The sequence below is a fragment of the Gymnoscopelus braueri genome (genome assembly GCF_963280865.1).
Source record: "Gymnoscopelus braueri genome assembly, chromosome: 24".
Lineage (NCBI taxonomy): Eukaryota > Metazoa > Chordata > Actinopteri > Myctophiformes > Myctophidae > Gymnoscopelus > Gymnoscopelus braueri.
The window spans coordinates 8,259,510-8,278,427 of NC_137626.1; the positions used below are offsets into that span (position 1 = coordinate 8,259,510).

The window sequence follows — 18,918 nt, forward strand, 5'->3', positions numbered from 1 at the left end:
TACCTATTTATACCTAAAACAAATTATTAAAAAAAACAAAGCAAATAAATGAGACCATTACTGCATCAAAAGTAATCAACAAACTATACAAACTGGTCAAACATTGCATGGCCAAAATGTCATATAATATGAAGAGGCAAAACATTTGAAAATAGCCGATCTACAAGCTCACATTGCCTGTCATGGCCTGAAAAGGTTGAGAACCACTACCATAGACTGTGTTCTGTCACCGAACCTCAACACCATAGGGCTTAAAGTATGAACTAAGTTATGAACCTCAACACCATAGGGCTTAAAGTATGAACTAAGTTATGCAAAAAAGCTAAACAATTCCATTCCTTTTTAATGTCCTCATATTTGACTAATGGCTCTATAACTAGGACATCTGTTTTGATTCACCTTATGGATTAAATCATTACTTTGTACATTCTCCTTTCTACCTGATAAGGTGATGTTATTTCCTTCATGGTATATTGTCCACTTTCTCATTTATTATTATGTTTAGGCTACTTTCCCATAATAAATAACAGTTTTCTTTTAGATTTTGTACAAACTCTAAGAGCATCTACAGGACAACCAGTAAAACCTGCAGTGTTAATTTAACCATTAGTAAATCTGAGAGTATGCAAATGTAACCAAATGGACCTGTAACGTGTTCACACTCAGAGTTACATGAACACTGAGGATACTGTACAGACATCTAAAGGTCCAACTGGAAGCAGGGAATCTGCTTGGTTTAGTACATTAAGATCAGCAGGAGACCTGCCAGAGTCCAGCAGGAGTTTTCTTAGATGGACCTGAACTCACACTGACAGACTGTAACCTTCTGCCCAAACTACACATCCTCAGTGAGTCATTGTCCTCATCCACATCATTCATCTCTGGCTCAGGTTGTGACATTACTGTGTGCTCCACAAACACCCCAAAACAGGGGTCTTCAACGGGGTGTCCGGGACCCCTAGGGGGTCCTCAGAGTTACAACAGGGGGGGCCGCCAAATCTTTGTGTGATAGGATCACTTATTTTTTTTTACATTAACCACTTGAACCCTAGCATAACTATTCTGAGGAGAACTTTAGCCAAAAATAGCAGCTCTACAAGCTCACAACGCCTCGCACTGCGAGGCGTTGTGAGCTTGTAGATCGGCTATTTTCGGCAAAGAGGTTTGTTTGGTGTAGATGGAAAAAAGAGCAGACTAAGTGCAGAATGAGAGGTCAAGTTTACTAAGTATTGATGGTTTAAGTTAAATATCTGAGAATACACGTTAACATGAATCCAACATGATAGTGCTGTCAAACAAGTCTATGAAGCCATCTATATATATATATCATCTATGAAAAAGTTCAATCAGCAACACAGTTTTATAGTAGTGGGGGTCCTTGCTTCATCTCTCTCTCAGCTAGGGGGGCCGTTGGCCTGAAAAACGTTGAAGACCCCTGTCCTAAAAGCTTTAAAGACAAGGTAACAGATCATTTGAAACGCTGGAAATTAAAATAATATGAATCCCACCCTGGCAAAGTCACTCAAGCTCCCTATAAACAAATACAGGGATACTAATATAAATATACATTTAATTTGACACTTAACATTAGAGAGGCTTCCAGACCATTGCAAGTATAGCTAGTTTTGAATGTGAGAAATGTACAATGTACATTTATAGGCCAATAATATACCAAGTACAGTCAGCCCTGGTCATGGAAGTGGGTTGTAAGTAACATCAGAAAATACATTTTTGTCTAGAAAATCTATAAATCAAACAAGCTTCATCACAACCAAATTGTTCAATTATCCAAGCCATAGGGCTAGAGAAAAGTGAATTATTATTGTTCATAGTAATGTGCTTTTATCATTCTTTAGGATATACCAAAATATTCTAATTAAGTTAAGCTAGTGGGACACTAGGCAACTGTAAAAGTCAATAGCTGACCAAAAGCCCACAGTAGACTCCCTGCTGAGCTACGTGCTTCAAAGGAAGCCCTACATTCCGGCGGGGGTAGGGTTGTAGATAAGGGACAAGGGCTTTGTGTGAGAACAAAGCCAAATGGTTGACTGGACAGATAGCAAAGATGCAGTCTGGCCTACTGTGGCAGGAAATGGGAGAAATCGCTGGGCTTTGTGGGTAATAACAACTTCCGGGTTTGCTGGAACTCTCTGGAGGAGGGCCTTAAGCTGGAAGCTGATAAATAAGGCTGCCTTGGGGCAAGCATTCAGATTCGGATAAGTGACTGAACCGTGGGTCGTTCTAGGATATGGGTTCTGGAGTGACTCACTGAATCATTTGGAAAGAGTGTGAGATTAATAGTGAGTATTGAACATTGTAATGATTGTATGTTTGATGGGTTCATGATTGTGTAATGTCATATCCTTAATACTGTAAATGTTCTGTGCTTGTTTTCTCTCTAAGGTTTAATTACCTAACTGATCTAAAGGCTACTAACTGACCTAAAGGTCTAACTAACTAACAACCTAAGTATTAGAATAGAGTTATATGTTTGTAATTGTGATTAGTAATAAAATACCTTAAAAGACACCAGTTTGAGTAATTTGCTTAAACCCTCCACACTCTGACCTACCCTTTCATTGGGCCTAGTAACCGTAGCTTAACTCTGCACAAAGCAGAAACTACGATTAACTATAAAAATGAACAGTAATTAAACTACCGTAATCTCCGGAGGAGATTAGCTAGAGTTTAAGTGATTAAACTGTAGTGTCTCTTAAGAGAGACATCTATGAGTTTAAATGGATTAACCGTGTTATACGTGGTATAACACAGTAATAAACTATTGATAGTCTCAGGGAAACTTATCTGAGTTTAGTAATTGGAACTCTGCTTGTTACACGGTAATAAGGCTGTAGTGTCCTCGTGGGGGGCATCTTAGAGTTAATAAGCGAATGACACTGTGTTTGAACTCCGCTTATTACAGAGTTATTAAACTATTAATGCCTCTGTGGGAGGCTTTACTGAGTTTAAAGCGTTTAATTACGCATTTATTAAACTATGCTGGTTTTTAATAAGGCCTTCAGAGTTTAAGGATTAATTACCTAGTCATTAAACTACTAGATTTCTTTCGAGTTTAAGTGTTACGCAGTAATTAAAGAAATTACCAAGTCATTAAACTACTAGATTATCTTTCGAGTTTAAGTGTTACGCAGTAATTAAAGTCAAATTACCAAGTCATTAAACTACTAGATTTCTTTCGAGTTTAAGTGTTACGCAGTAATTAAAGAAATTACCAAGTCATTAAACTACTAGATTATCTTTCGAGTTTAAGTGTTACGCAGTAATTAAAGTAAAATTACATAGTAATTGAGTGTTACAGAGTAATTAAACAATTATGAACCCTTGGAGCCTATGTGATTCTAGAAAGGTATTAGGTCAGTCCTGTAAGCGGATCACATAATTGTATGATCCTGCCAATAGTCTGATGGTGAAAACCATTAGAGGCTGGATTTAATGTGTGTTATCTAGTGAGATAACATAGCATAAAAATCTCCTATAGCCTTAGGAGTAAAGACGCACTGTCTCTTTAAGATGAGAAGTGAGTTGTAACAAAATAAAGTATCTATTAGACCTGGTTATGGGACAGGTTAAAATAGGTTATCAGCACTAACACTGGAGTAATGAACTAATGTTAGAGTGGAAATCAGCGCCGAAAGGGTCGGTGTGGGACAAAGAGTCTCCAACAGTCACAGCACAAAAGAGAGTCATCGAATCCACGGAGGACAGGGGACGCGGAGCCGGCGGAAAGGACGGAGACAGCTGTTGCTTGAAAAGGACAGCTACTATTGTCGAGACCGTACGGGCGCTACCGTGAGGAGCCTACCGGGAAGAGAACCAACCAGGTGCTATGAACAAAGCCCCACAGTTTGCAAAAAGTGTGGAGAAAGGACTGTAGATTTGGGGATGCTGCGTGCCAACAGATTCTATTGTCTGAGCTAAGGATAAGGAGCTGAGGGAGAAGCTAGAAGCTAACCACAGGTTTTGTAGCCAGGCTACCGCTAAGAGTTTGATTAGCGTACCAGAGAAGGTTAGAAGCTAAAGCCATCCGACCTGAGAGCTACCTTTAGCGTGGCTAGCTAAGCTAAGTAGTTCTATTGTCTAGCATATTAGTGCTAGCTGCTAGCTAACTGCCATTATTGACAGAGAGGTGATTGTTGCCCCTGACCTGGGTGGTGGGGAAATACAATTAGCATTCTCTTTGTTTACCTGGGAGACAGAAGGTCTGTCCCCCCTTTGTTTACTGATAAGGGTTGGGGGAGGATTCTGCCAGTGTAATACACTGTTTAACCAGACTTTATGATAGACTGATACTGTGAGTAACTAGATGATTAGTGTACAAGAACAGGGGATCAATGGTAATCATTGTGGGTTAAATACTAGAATATACATTGGTAGAGCAAAATATATCCTATCCAGTATTAATTAACAAAATTAACTAATGTGAGTAGACCATTAAAAGGCTTCTTGCGTGGAATGCTAAACAGGGTGGGTGCTATTACAGGTTAAAGGAGAATTCCGGACATTTTAAGTGTTATCTTTGATGTGTCGTTACTCACCTACCGACGTAAACAGTGGCATTGTTTATTTCCAGTTATTCCCCTGTCGTCATATTTTCAACCCCCTCCGTTGTCATAATGGGAGCGCGTGTCATAGGGAAATTCGTCTATTATAACCGATGCAAAGTTATTTTTTTCTCTACTACTACTCATTGTGGAGTCTTATGATAGTCAAACATGCAGTGAAAGTTCCTGAGAGGCTACCGCTAATGACGAACGAGCTAACGCTAGTTGCTTGTTTCTCTCCCAGAACCTGGCAACTTGGTGTTGCCATGTTGAGAAACAAGCAACTAGCGTTAGCTCGTTCGTCATTAGCGGTAGCCTCTCAGGAACTTTCACTGCATGTTTGACTATCATAAGACTCCACAATGAGTAGTAGTAGAGAAAAAAATAACTTTGCATCGGTTATAATAGACGAATTTCCCTATGACACGCGCTCCCATTATGACAACGGAGGGGGTTGAAAATATGACGACAGGGGAATAACTGGAAATAAACAATGCCACTGTTTACGTCGGTAGGTGAGTAACGACACATCAAAGATAACACTTAAAATGTCCGGAATTCTCCTTTAAACACAGTGTTAATTAATTAGTGTTGTTATGAGCTAAAGGCTGAACAATGTTACTTGCTAAAAATAACTGACGATTACTGTCACAGCCCATTGAATTAAGACTAACTAACAGACCTTATACCCAAACAGGGGAGATGGAAGTGTTAGTTGAGTTAATAGGGAAGTGTGAAGCAGCTCAAGCAGTTTTTAGGAGGGAAGTAAAGTTTATTGTCCTGCTGGATTTACCAAAAGAAAGGGCGGTAAGGGAGCTAAGAGCCGAATTAGCTAGATTCCTTAAGGTTGTTACATATTCTATCGCCATACTAGAAATTGATGAAGAAAGTTCATCTGAGATCTGCAGGATGCAGGATGACTGTTGCCAAGAGTATGACGAAACATTGAAGCAGGTCTGGTTTGAAGCGGCCCAGGAAGAATATGGGTCCCGCTTCACACATCCCAAAGTGAGTGAACTCCCTGCTGTGAGGGAGGGGGGTAGGGATGTCACACCTACAGATGGACCAGCAGCTGCTGCCACGGTGGTCGCAGAACTGGCAGCCAGGAGAGCAGCTTCGATGGACAACGCGGCGGAGGGATATCTCCTCATGAAGACACGCTGGGAAAGCGCAGAGGACGTCGCTTCCAACCCACTCTTCACGACGGAGGTTCCAGAGGACGTCACTTCCAACCCACTCTTCACGACGGAGGTTCCAGAGGGAGCCACGAGAAAAGCTGAACCTGGGGACGAGACGCCTGCGGAGGAAGCCGAGGGGGATCGACCAGAGGGAGCCGCTACAACGACGGAGGTCTCCACGGACCCACTCAACACAGAGGGGTGCCAGCGACTGGAGGTCACTGAACCAGGAGAGACCCCATTCCACGCTGCGATCGAGAGAGCAGCTGCAAAGGTGCCACTGGTGATCGATGGAGCTGGACCGGGAGACGAGACGCCTGCGGAGGCCGAGGGGGTGGTTCCAGAGGGAGCCAACGTCGCAGATGAGCAGACCGCCAGGAAGGCAGCTCCAATGGACGTCGCCACGGCGGAGAAAGTCTTCACCAACCCAATCGACGCAGAGGGGAGCCAGTCACTGGAGGTCGCTGAACCAGGAGAGGAGCCGGCGAGGGCGTCAGTGGACGCCACTGCTGCGACGGACGTCGCCGCCAATCCACTCCACGCGGAGGAGAAGTACGCCGACGTCACCACGCCAGGGCGGAGGACCAGCCAGCCGGGGGGTCCATCCAAGCGCCTGTCTCACAAAGGTGGCAAGGGTGGCGTTCGCTCCAAGCGCCCGTCTAAGAAAGGTGGCAGGCAGATGGCCCAAAGCAGACCAGTCAGGCCTGTCAAGGGTGGCGTTTGCTCCAAGCGCCCGTTCCGTGCGCCTGCTCGGGAAGAGAGGGGCGGATTGCAACGTCGGGTCCTTACAGTTCTGACCGCCAAAATCCAAGCAAAGAAAGTGCTTTATTTTGGTGGGGCTGTAACTAGAAAAAAGAAGGTGAAGATTAAAGATAAACTATCCCTTCTCCACCCCTCTGCGGGGGGGGCTGAGAGGAGCCCCCAGAAGGGGGTTGGTGGGATTGCAGTCCCACTGGCGGCCAGAAGAGTGCCATCAGACGGTATTGCTGCTGCTGCGGAGACAGCTGCAGGGGATATCCATCCAGAGGGCGCCGCGGGGGACGTGACGGTCGAAGTAGAGACGCCTACGGAGAAAGCCGAGGGGAAGACCGACACCAATTCACACACCGACATCACACCACTGCAGAGCGTCATGGCACCACCTAAGAAAGGTGGCCTTTGCCCCGAGCCTGTGGCCCTGTTGGGCCAAGGTGGGAGGTCAGTAGCAACGAGAGCCAGACCAGTCGAGCCTGAAGCCCTGTTGGGCCAAGGTGGGAGGTCAGTAGCGACAAGAGCCAGACCAGTCAAATGCGATTGTGAAAACTGCAAGCCTCCTGACCTCCTGAAAAAATGCAAATGTGAAACCTGCAAGCCACGTAAGCCCTTCGCTCCAGCCCGGTGGGTCATGGGAAAATTGGGAGGGAAGAAGAAGAAGGTGAAGCAGAAAGTCACTGTCCAACCACAGTCATCAGCGCGGGCTGGTGGTGGGATTGCAGTCCCAGTGGAGGCCGAAAGAGCCAGCAAAGTGACGCTGGCGAACGAACTGACATTTGCACTGCCACCCTCAGAGTAAGGGAGCAGTGCGGATGATAAGCGAAAAAGATACCAGCATGGTGTCTAAAAAATCGAAATGTCTTATTTGAGCGACTGTTTACTTAGGAATTTCGAGAGATATTGTGTAAATGAATGTATCATTTGTAGTGTTTACGATATTACCAGAAGAAATAACTTGCATAATGAAATGTATTAATTTACTGCCGACAATATGCCACTAAGTCAAAATGCAACAATAATTTGGAAGGTTCTTCCATAACAACAAAATTATTCAGTACTGATGTGGACTCATGATCTGAGCAATCAGGCCCTTTTGAATTATTATTTGTTGATTGTATAAAAAGCATTTTGGGATGTGGGTTTAAATGCAGAGTGAAGTTTCTTAAAGGTAAGATTGTAGATCAGCCATTTTAAAATCTTTTAAACCCTTTACCCAAGTTACTATGTCAATTGCCATGGCAACATGCCCTAAATAGGACATTGACTTACTAGGGAAACAGTGGGAGGAGGAAAGGTTTCCAAAATCAATTTGGATTATTAAAAAAGTTTAAAAATTACAAATTAAGAAAGTTAAGTTGAACTGTAAATTATTCCAAAATATGGGTTTAGAGCCACTTAATGACAATGAGTGAAAACTGTGTTGAGAATGTAACCTGTATGAGTGTGGGATCAGAGCAGTTTACATAGATGAAATCGAACTTCCCAAAGCCATGATTTAAGAAGCCAAAAAAGCTCACCGAAAAATGGTGAGTAGAGGTTGGTTGTGAGAGAACTGAACATGGTTCAGTTATCTCAGGTGGGAGGTGTTCAATTATCCAAGCCATAGGGCTAGAGAAAAGTGAATTATTATTGTTCATAGTAATGTGCTTTTATCATTCTTTAGGATATACCAAAATATTCTAATTAAGTTAAGCTAGTGGGACACTAGGCAACTGTAAAAGTCAATAGCTGACCAAAAGCCCACAGTAGACTCCCTGCTGAGCTACGTGCTTCAAAGGAAGCCCTACATTCCGGCGGGGGTAGGGTTGTAGATAAGGGACAAGGGCTTTGTGTGAGAACAAAGCCAAATGGTTGACTGGACAGATAGCAAAGATGCAGTCTGGCCTACTGTGGCAGGAAATGGGAGAAATCGCTGGGCTTTGTGGGTAATAACAACTTCCGGGTTTGCTGGAACTCTCTGGAGGAGGGCCTTAAGCTGGAAGCTGATAAATAAGGCTGCCTTGGGGCAAGCATTCAGATTCGGATAAGTGACTGAACCGTGGGTCGTTCTAGGATATGGGTTCTGGAGTGACTCACTGAATCATTTGGAAAGAGTGTGAGATTAATAGTGAGTATTGAACATTGTAATGATTGTATGTTTGATGGGTTCATGATTGTGTAATGTCATATCCTTAATACTGTAAATGTTCTGTGCTTGTTTTCTCTCTAAGGTTTAATTACCTAACTGATCTAAAGGCTACTAACTGACCTAAAGGTCTAACTAACTAACAACCTAAGTATTAGAATAGAGTTATATGTTTGTAATTGTGATTAGTAATAAAATACCTTAAAAGACACCAGTTTGAGTAATTTGCTTAAACCCTCCACACTCTGACCTACCCTTTCATTGGGCCTAGTAACCGTAGCTTAACTCTGCACAAAGCAGAAACTACGATTAACTATAAAAATGAACACAAATAAAACACAGCTACTGCTTAACTAAATGCATTTGCTTCCATGGCCAGTGGGGCACTGTGTGCATTCTACAATGGCCTTGTTATTAGATGATGATACAGTGAAGTATGGAGTCATAAATACACACTTACACAGACAGTATCATAACAATAGTTTGACCATCACATGTAAAATCCTGAGTGTTCATTTAACTATTTGGTTACATTTGTACACTCTCAGAGTTGCAAATGGATAAATTAAAGGATTTCACTGTAACATGATTGGACCCTGATTCATTATGTGTTGATGTTGAGGTCAGTGAATAAATAACATTTACAACCAGAGGTGGGTAGAGTAGCCAGAAACTACATCTAACATGGATACTAACAACAATGATAAGAATTATAATAGAATGTTTGTTTTGTTTTTTATGGGCCCTAGTATTAGTAATATTAGTGATGTGATTTTTGTAAATTAAGATCAGTAGGAGACATGCCAGAGTCCAGCAGGAGTTTCTCACTCTGACTGGCAGACTGCAACCTTCTGTCTGTCTGTCAACTAAAACTAACAAAAATAACTACAACTTGAATTGAAAAACACATAACTGAAAGAAAAATAAAGCTTTACAACTAACTGAAAGTGCATTGTGCGTTTACAAAACTAACTAAAACTAACTCAGTTTTGGTCTTATATTTATACATTAGCCTAATAGTTTCACAATATTTTCAAAATCTTGAAAAATATAGCAGATATACAAGCTCACAACGCATCACAATGTACTGCGTTGTGAGCTTATTGATTGCTAATATCACTATTTTTCTGAACTTTTTGAATCTCATCCCTGATAAATACCCCATGTGAGAATTTAAAAAACTAAAACTAACACTAAAATTAATAACTAAACAAAAAACTAAGCCTTAAAAAAATAGACTAAACTCACTTCAAACTAAACTGAAATTGTAAAAAAATAAAAAAGAAGAATTTGAAACTATTAGAACCTTGCTTTCTGTCCGTAAGAGAAAATAAAATAATTATTAGTGTCATATTAGTGTTTCAACAGCATGTTGAATTGAGTAAAGCTTAAATAAGGGTTAAGGGTTAGTTTTTGACAGAGCATGATGTGACCTTTTGGGTCAATATACCCACCAGTTAAGAACCACCATATAGAAGGTGTCAAGTCCATTAGTACATGTTTAGGCTGCAGCTCTTCTGAAAAGAGCAGGACTGACTCTGGTCTGGGTCTTGGTTTTGAATCTCTGACCACTGACCTGGTCACCATTGGTACAACTAATGACTATATAGATCAGTGGTTCTCAAAGTGAGGTCCGGGGACACCCAGGGGTCCCCAGCTAAATTAGTGATAGTTAGGAACCAACTATCAAATATAAATGTAGTTTCTATTTGTACACTCTCAGAGTTATGGGGGTCTGTGGTCTAATGCATAACAAACTGGGGGTCCTTGAAATTAAAAACGTTTGAGGACCCGTCATATAGATGAATCAATAGATCCTATCTGCTGCTTTAACCTTCTGATAGCATCTTCCTCCTCTGCAACTTAGTATAATAACCTGTATAATAACCTAATTAAATGTACTTACTTTGTGGCTACTCACAAAAAAAACATGCTTTAATAATTTTGTTTTAATTCTATATATATATATATATATTTTACATAAAAGGTGTTACAGCCCCAGCCTAGGGGAACCAAGGCGCAACGAAGAACCACCAGCCAGCAGGAAGTCAGCCATGAAATTATTTATTTTGTTTTTCTTCAGAGTGGGTTTACTGTTAGAAAGCTAAACCACCAACCAGCCACCCTAACCTAACTAACCAAAATGAATATAACCAAAACACGACGATTAACCTACAGTAACACCTAACCGTCAAGACACGAGAAAAAGGGAGCCAAATAAAATATGACTCACCCCTACAAAAAGCTGAGTCTTTCAGATAACTGCAACAGTGCAGAACACAAAAACAAAGCATGGCATGTTTGCTGGCAGAGAGAGAAGCCTGCTGGAGCTCCTCCACCATCAGCCTGGAACCAATCACCTCCTGGTCACCTCCTACACTCTCAATCACTCTCTCACTCCCTCAGCTCACACACCTGCCACACATCACACTCAACCAGGAGCACCTTTACACAGGGACACAGAAGAGGTGACACATAGGCCAGGCCAGAGGCGGCGTTTCAGAACAACTAGAGGGTGGCAAAAAAAGTGACTACTTAAGCCTGAGTTAATCCATTTAGACCTGAGACCTAAAAACACCCTCTGAATCATAACCTACGTTTTCAGAAAAACGTATATTTTTGTGTTCAAAATAAATAAATAAAAATCATGTTGCTATATATCGTCTCTGTTGGGTGGAAACCTCATGTGTCCAAAACTGTTACTTTTCAGGATTCAAATTCAAAAGTATCAAAAGCAGCAGATCTACAAGCTTGAAACGCGACGCTTTGCGTCGCGTTTCAAGCTTGTAGATCTGCTGCTTTTGATACTTTTGTGTGACGCTGTAGTTAGTATGATCAAGTAGGGCGTTAATTTACGGGGGGGGGGGGGGGGACAGAAAAAGTTAGTGAGATGGTGAGATAAGTGGTTTCTGCCTGACAACAACAATATATTGTAACAACTAAAATGACTGTAATGACACGCCCCAAACAGGGAGGCCAAGTTTTAAAGTGATTAATGAATGTATGGTTGCAGAAAGCGTCTATAAGTGTCTACATTTAAATAATACATCTAAAATCACATTAATCTGCAATAAACATTCAGTGGTGAAGGAAATATGAATAAAATACCAGAGTTGAGGTTCATGTTAATGTTAATCTAGGGTGTGGCGTCTGCCATCCCCTGCAACCCCAAATGAGGGCCCTGGGCCAGGCCTACACATTATGACATGTCCCCTACGACCTCAGGGTCCTAACAAAAGTTAAACCCATATCACAACAGACAAGAACGGCCTTTGTATTAAACACATCTGTGTGCAGATCCTGCAGTTATATGCTTTCTGATTTCAAGTTAGACCTGTATTACAGCAGGCATGGATGACTTTGTCATATCAGACAAAGAATGTTAGGACCAAAACAGATCTGTGTGCTGCATTGATAGCCTAAGCTAGCAGCTGGCTTTGTAACCACCAGGCAGAGACCTCTAGTTTATACATGAACCCTAGCATCCGTATTCTGGGCATATCATAATAGGTGAAGAGATTTGATGTTGTGGGGAAAAAAGGAGCAGACCTAGTACAGAGCCCTGGTGTACCCGGGCAACTAGTGTTTAAGTGGTGGTTGTGGGCCCACTCAGCCTATAACTACACAGTGCAGTGTTGCTCTGCAGACACTAATGAAACAATCCATCAGTACTGAGAAGTACTTTTAGACAAACCATTGCTGTGGGTGTGTAAGCGATATTCAGCTGATAACATGCAAGTTTGACAAATCACGACCACATCTACCCACTAATAATATGAATTAATACTAATATTATGCTATAAAAGAACAACAACATTTGGCTTAACGTTTCTCTCTGGTCTCCAGGTGGTTGCCAGGAAGTACCGTGGAGGGAGGAGTTTACCAACACCTGCCCCGCAGAGAGAGAGATTGAGTTTGCGTACCTGGATGTTGCTAAACGAATAAAATAGAATAATATACGTGTATATTCATCCGGAGTATTTGAAGATGTGACAGAGGGAGGACAGTTGGAAAGAGACATTTGTGTTGCACACCTGGATATCACACAATGATACAAATAGAGGCAGCTGTAAAAGAAGGTACAATGAATACAGGAGATGATGAAAATTCTCCACTAAAAGATGTTGTCATTTTGTTGCCCGAATAATTGTTATAATTATTTGTTTTGGACAAATGGGAAAATGATTAAGGGTGTACAAAGAATGTTTGTAGCTACATCCAATACTAAGTTACAGTATGCATTTTTTGTGTTGAGGTATATTAGGTATATATTAGGTTGAGGTATATATCGATGGCCAAAATGCAAAACCTCCTATGTGCAAATTTCATGATTTTCGGATTTCACTGTGGATGAGGACTATAGGCTATGCTGCAGATGCTCAATCTGTCTGCAAGATAGTCCCGCCCCTCATTTTGTCAGAAAAGTCATTTGACTAAAACCTCCTATCTTCTTCAGTGCCAATTAGTGCTAAAATGTTGAAGCGCAAAACCTTTTATCTGCACCAGAACTAGTTGAGCAGCAGACAGAGCTGAAACTTGGGAATTCTATGTCATGTAGACCGTCTAAATGTCTTTCAGTTTGTAGTCATCTATTATTTTCAAAATAAAAAAGTGTCTTCCACCCTTACTATTTAAGTATTTGTTAGTAACTCTGTCAAGTTAATTGCATTGCCTTGTTGATTGCTAATGATTAGTGTCAGGTGGTGACACTTTTATCACACCAAGAGTGTGAGTTGATAAAAAAAATTAATGGTAATACTTGATACAGTACTGTAGAATGTCTTGATCTCAAAATGAGCATAAAAAAAGCATTATTTAACAAAATAATGTTTGTTTGTAAGCCTAACTGTTTCTAGGTAAAAACCTCCTATGTGCATCTATGTAGATAGGAGGTCATTTTTAGGTATAGATAGGAGGTTTTGGCCTGGAACATTTTTGAACTTGTGGTTAGAGGTTGTCATTGCTGCTTAGATATGAACGTCCATGTCGTGATTTTTTATTAAATGAAGATCAAAATCACACGTGAACACCGTGGCAGCCAACAACCCTGTGAGAATATTGTGTTGTGTCGGTTGGGGGTATGAGGGTATGGGGGTGGGATGGAGTTTGGAGTTATAGGGTGTGGGTGGTGGTTGGGGGGTTATGGGGTGGGGGGTGCATGAGGGCTTGGGTGGGTGAAGTTTGGGGGTTGTGGTGTGCTGGTTGGGGGCATGGGGACCGGGGGTTCTGGGAGTGGGGGTAATGGGTTGGGTGGGATTTGGGGGTATGAGGGTATGGGGTGGGATGGGGTTTTGAGTTATGGGGGTTGAGAGGTGAGGGCTGGCAGTTGGGGGGTATGGGATTTGTGGGAGTGGGGGAGTATTGCAGGTGGTGGAGTTGGGGGGTAGAGGGTATGGGGGGGATTATGTTGAGGGGGGCATAGGCCAGTTAGGCCGGATCATATAGGATAGGGTTTTTGCGATGCGAGAGTGTGGTCTCGCCAACACCAACTCGGGACTCCTGAAGTGGGATGGGGGTTTGAGTTATGGAGGTGGATATGTGTGGGCTGGCAGTTGGGGGGGATGGGGTTTGTGGGAGTGAGAGAGTATTGCAGGTGGTGGAGTTGGGGGTAGAGGGTATGGTGGGGATTATGTTGAGGGGGGCATGGGCCAGTTAGGCCGGATCATATAGGATAGGGTCTTTGCGATGCGAGTGTGGTCTAGCCGACACCAACTCAGGACCCCTGAATCGCTGCCCTCCACACTCTCCTATCTAGCATCAGGGTCTTGAGCTCTACTGTGTTGTTAGCTAAGCTGTTACGCCGAAGTGCCTCTACGTAGATGGTGCACTTCTTGTCTTTCCTGGCTTTGCCCTGGGTTGGCACCCATAGTGTCAGTTTGCTTGCCACTAGTTATGGGTGCCTGACGCAGTGCCCTGCCTCATCCTTCTTTCTCTGACTTTGTCTGTGACCGATGGTAGGTTCCCGTAGAGGACCACATTTCTGATGTGGTCCGTCCATGTGACTCCTAGTGCCATTCGTAGTATTCTTGTGTAGACTCCATCCAGGGCCCTTTCCTGTTGTGCTGTGATGGTCCATGTCTCAGCCCCATACAGCAGTACTGACTCCACTGTAGCTATACGAAGAGCCGCCTCTTGAGGTCTTCTCCCATGTCTGATTTCCACACTCTCCTCATCCCATGCAAGGCATTCCAGTCAAGTGCCGCCCCGACCTTCCTTTTTTTTTTTTTATAAATGTTATCCCTCGATTTTGTAACCCTTTTTTCACCCGGTGCCAATTTGCTAAGTGATCCTGGGCACTGCACTCCCCCCACCAGCCTAGGGAGGCCAGGGCCGAGCTCATGCCTCCTTCAATGCATGAGAGCCAACTGACCTTCTTGTCACCTGACAGGGGGGAGTTTCCCTGGTTGGACGTAGCGCGTGGAAGGGACACGTTATTCCAACCAGTTCCCTTCCCCTCCATCAGGTGCCCCGGCTGACCAGGGGGAGGCAGTATAGTGACCAGGATTACTACATGTTTTTGTGAGGGTATTAACTACCCTAGGAGACACGGGGAGAACATGCTCCACACTCCACACAGAGTAGGCCCTTTCGCCAACCCAACCTTGGGTATGGGCGCTGATGACGCGGAGGAGAAGACACGCCCACAGCGTCCCCGGCGGGAATCGAACCCAGGACCTTCTAGGTCCTGTTCCATTGAAGCAGTCCAGGCCCAGCAGGTTATTTGAAGTCCTGGACTGCCTCGAGTAGCTTGTGTCCATCATCTGAACCATCTTCTCAGGAACTCCGTAGGCCCGGAGAATGTTCATCAGTTTCCTCCAGTGGATGGTGCCATCATGAAGGTGATCACCACTGAAAGATTCCAGTCCCTTACTCCTTCCAGTATCCTCCTCAGCACCAGTATCTGCCCGCCTGGGAAGCCGTTCTGCGAGTTTCTCAATACAGGGTCTAAGATGGGTCTAAGACGGTTGAGGATCATCCTTTTAGCCGTCTTGGCGACTTGTGAGCTCAGGCTAATGCCTTGGAGGTGTCCGGCTTGGTGAGGTCGCCTGACTTTGGTACTGGATCGATGATCATTTTGCTCCACAGCTTCGGCAGCTCGCTAAACGTGTGTGCTTGATAAAATCCAACACCACCTCGTCTATGGGCACATACATCAGAACCTCTGGTGTCACTCCATCCTCCTCCTCTTGCCTCACTTGATAGTAGCCTTGGCCCTCTGGTACTCATCCATGGTGAATGATCCGTCTGGTATGGGAAGGTCATGGAAGACAGTTGCATCGGATCATCCTCTTCTTCGATTGAAGGAGGATTTCCTAGGAGTGTTTTGAAGTGCTGGTACCATGTTTCAACTCGTTCCTCTGCGCTTTCTCCCCAGAAGTCTGAGAAGAGCTTCTGCCAGAAATGTCATTGATGAGCTTCCAGCTCTTGCCATGCTTCTGGTTAACATGCACCTCTTTAATGTCCCTGATCTTTTGGGTCAGCTCCTGTTGTTCCAGTTGCATACACGTGGTATAGCTCCTCCTTCCTCTGCTTATATTCCTCCCTCAGACCCTCTCCTTTTTGGTCAGCAAAAAAAGTCCCTGTGTGTCTACTGCTCTCATCTCCTCCCTAGCTTTGGTGATTCTAGGGTCATGGCATCCGTCTTTCCTCCTTGCTTATAGACATTCAATGATGTTACATACTATTCCACTATCCACACTGGACACAAGGTTGGTGATCCAGTTGTATGAGTTAGGGGAGTTGGAGGGCATGAGGGTTTGGGTGGGTGGGGTTTGGGGGGTGTGGTGTGCTGGTTGGGGGGAATGGGGGTTGTGGGAGTGGGGGGGGGGGTATTTCAGGTGGTGGAGTTGGGGATCCCCAACTCCACCACCCGAAATACCCCCCCCCCCCCCCAGGGGTAGGGGGGATTATGTCGAGGGGTGCCTGGGCCTGTTGTTTTGTAGTCCACCTTTGTTAGCACTTTTATTTTAGATTCTTGCTGTGGACTGTTCTAGCACATTTTTTTGTGAGCATTGCCCTGCAAACTTTGTTTTGTTTTTGAATAAAATAAAAAAGCATTCAATACAACTCAGTGGTGGTGTGTTCTACCGTGTTACGCTGTATACGCCGTATACAGTGCATTTTTTTGGGAGAAAAGCGTATACAGTCTACTAACCATTTCATCCATTGAAAACACGCTAGCGTATACCCACGACCACGCGCATCTCGTGCAGGGAATGATTATTGTATACCTCGACCACACCACTGATGCAACTGTTTGCAGCTGTAAATGTATGTATTTACAGCCAGTATTATTTGTCATTATTTAGTTATGCAATCACTTAACATTGGAGATGCAAAAGCTCCTATCTGCAGAATTATCCAGGAAAAGTGGGGAAAAACCTCCTATCTGCATTTGCAATATGAGATCAATGTAATTAACATATAATATTGTAATATAGTCCAGAAATCCAGAAACGGTGTATTATGTGATAGGTATCATAAAAAAATAGCATTGTGCTAAAAAGATACAACATTTTGTAGTTTTCTTTTTCATTTTCCCAACAATGTAAATTTTTCAGATAGGAGGTTTTGCGTTTTGGCCATCGATATGTAGCTATTTTTTGTGAAAATCGTGAAAATTTGTGCAAATCTTTGAATATATATGTTTTTTAAAGCGAACATTTGTAACTCAAATATTTGTTTCTGGGGGGTCCCTGGAACAACATATTTTGAGATGGGGGACCGTGTCCAAATACATATCATTGTTGGGGTCCTTGACACGAAAAAGTTTGAGAACCACTGATTATAGCAACATACGTTTTTTTTTTTAAACTGTTAGGATTTAGAAGACATTTGTAGAATCCCCCAGAAGCAAAGATTTGAGTTACAAATGTTCGCTTAAAAAATATCTATTCAAAGATTTGTACAAACTTTCATGATTTAAAAAATGTTTGCAGATCTACAAGCTCGTAGCGCGGCACTCGGCGCCGTGCTACGAGTTTGTATATCTGCTATTTTTGAATAGCCCAAAGAAATGTGAAAATGACACAGATGCGTTCCCGGTCTGAATGGGTTAACATTACTTAGCTTAGACTGCCTTATATCTGACCTGTGTCAAATGTCTCAAATCATGAACGCAGAGTCCGATTGCCATGAAACATTGCTGGCCCACAATAACCTACCTGCCCTGGCGGAGACCTGTGCTCCGAGGAGCAAATATTTTATATCTATTGATAATTCATAGCATGTGTGTGGGACTCGGTGTTGATTGGCTTAGCTGGTGTTCTGCCCCCTCTCTCAATTTTCAATGACAACTTATTTTATCTTTGTCTTTGTCTGGTGGGGCACAACCACCCAGACACTTTGATCTGAATCATTTGACACCAGAGTTCAAGTTGTTGTTCCTCTACACTCAAAAACACTTAAACCCTAGCGTCCGCATTATGTTTGGCTTTTTTTGGCGAATAGATTTGGTGTAGAGGGAAATACTAGCAGTCCTAGTATAGAGCCCTGGGGGACAGCGGTCAGCTCAGTATAGGCTATAGGGTTTCAGTGGTTTTAAGTATGGCAGAAGGGAAGAGCTCTATGTATGAAATACAAGTCCTGACGTCACTCGCTCATCCCCAGGTTTGCGGAAGTAATTTCTCTATGGAGAATAACATTGGGTCATCTTAGAATCGTCTCATATAAGAATTGTGGTCCAAAAATAAACACACTGTCCCGGCGTTATTGTCAGGGAGGAGGTTCTGTATCGTTTATGATAGTCAGTCACTTATATTTGATACAGTCTGTTTCTGGCGAAAATGTAACTAATTCGGCGGAAGTAACATTAGCGTTTTCTCACCGTCAGTTGATGCTTCATATCCATAAGAGTCAAACCGCCGCGGTCATTTGTTTATTTTTGGAACACAGTTCTTATTTGACGCGATATTAAATACGTCTATGGGATTCAGAACGGGGGTGGAAAACTGCGAACCAGGTAGACAAACAAATGATGTGTAAATGACGTCAGACTTCGGTGGTCTATTGGGCCAGGTTTCCCAAACGAATTTCAGCTCATGCGCAGCCTAGAAGCTGCGTAAGAGCCTCCACGCACCTGCGCAGTAGCAACCCCCAGATTTGAGAGGTTAGAGCTTCCAGACTGAGACACATCTTTAGAACTCTGATTTGAATCATTTTTAACCACCTATGAATGTGGTTCAAACCTGATGAGCAAAGGTTTTCATGCGTCAAATCATATTTGGGCTGCCAGTCTGAACATAACCAATGTGTCTTGTGTGAAAATAGTCCTGGCAAAGAAAATCTTTCTACTGTCCTT

At 43.1% G+C, this 18,918-nt stretch overlaps 1 protein-coding gene across 2 annotated transcripts in view; it reads left to right on the top strand.

The window, feature by feature from the left end:
• Nucleotides 1-18,918, top strand: part of LOC308080264 (sodium/potassium-transporting ATPase subunit alpha-1-like) — a 377,427-nt gene that overhangs the window by 285,963 nt on the left and 72,546 nt on the right. The window lies entirely within an intron of this gene.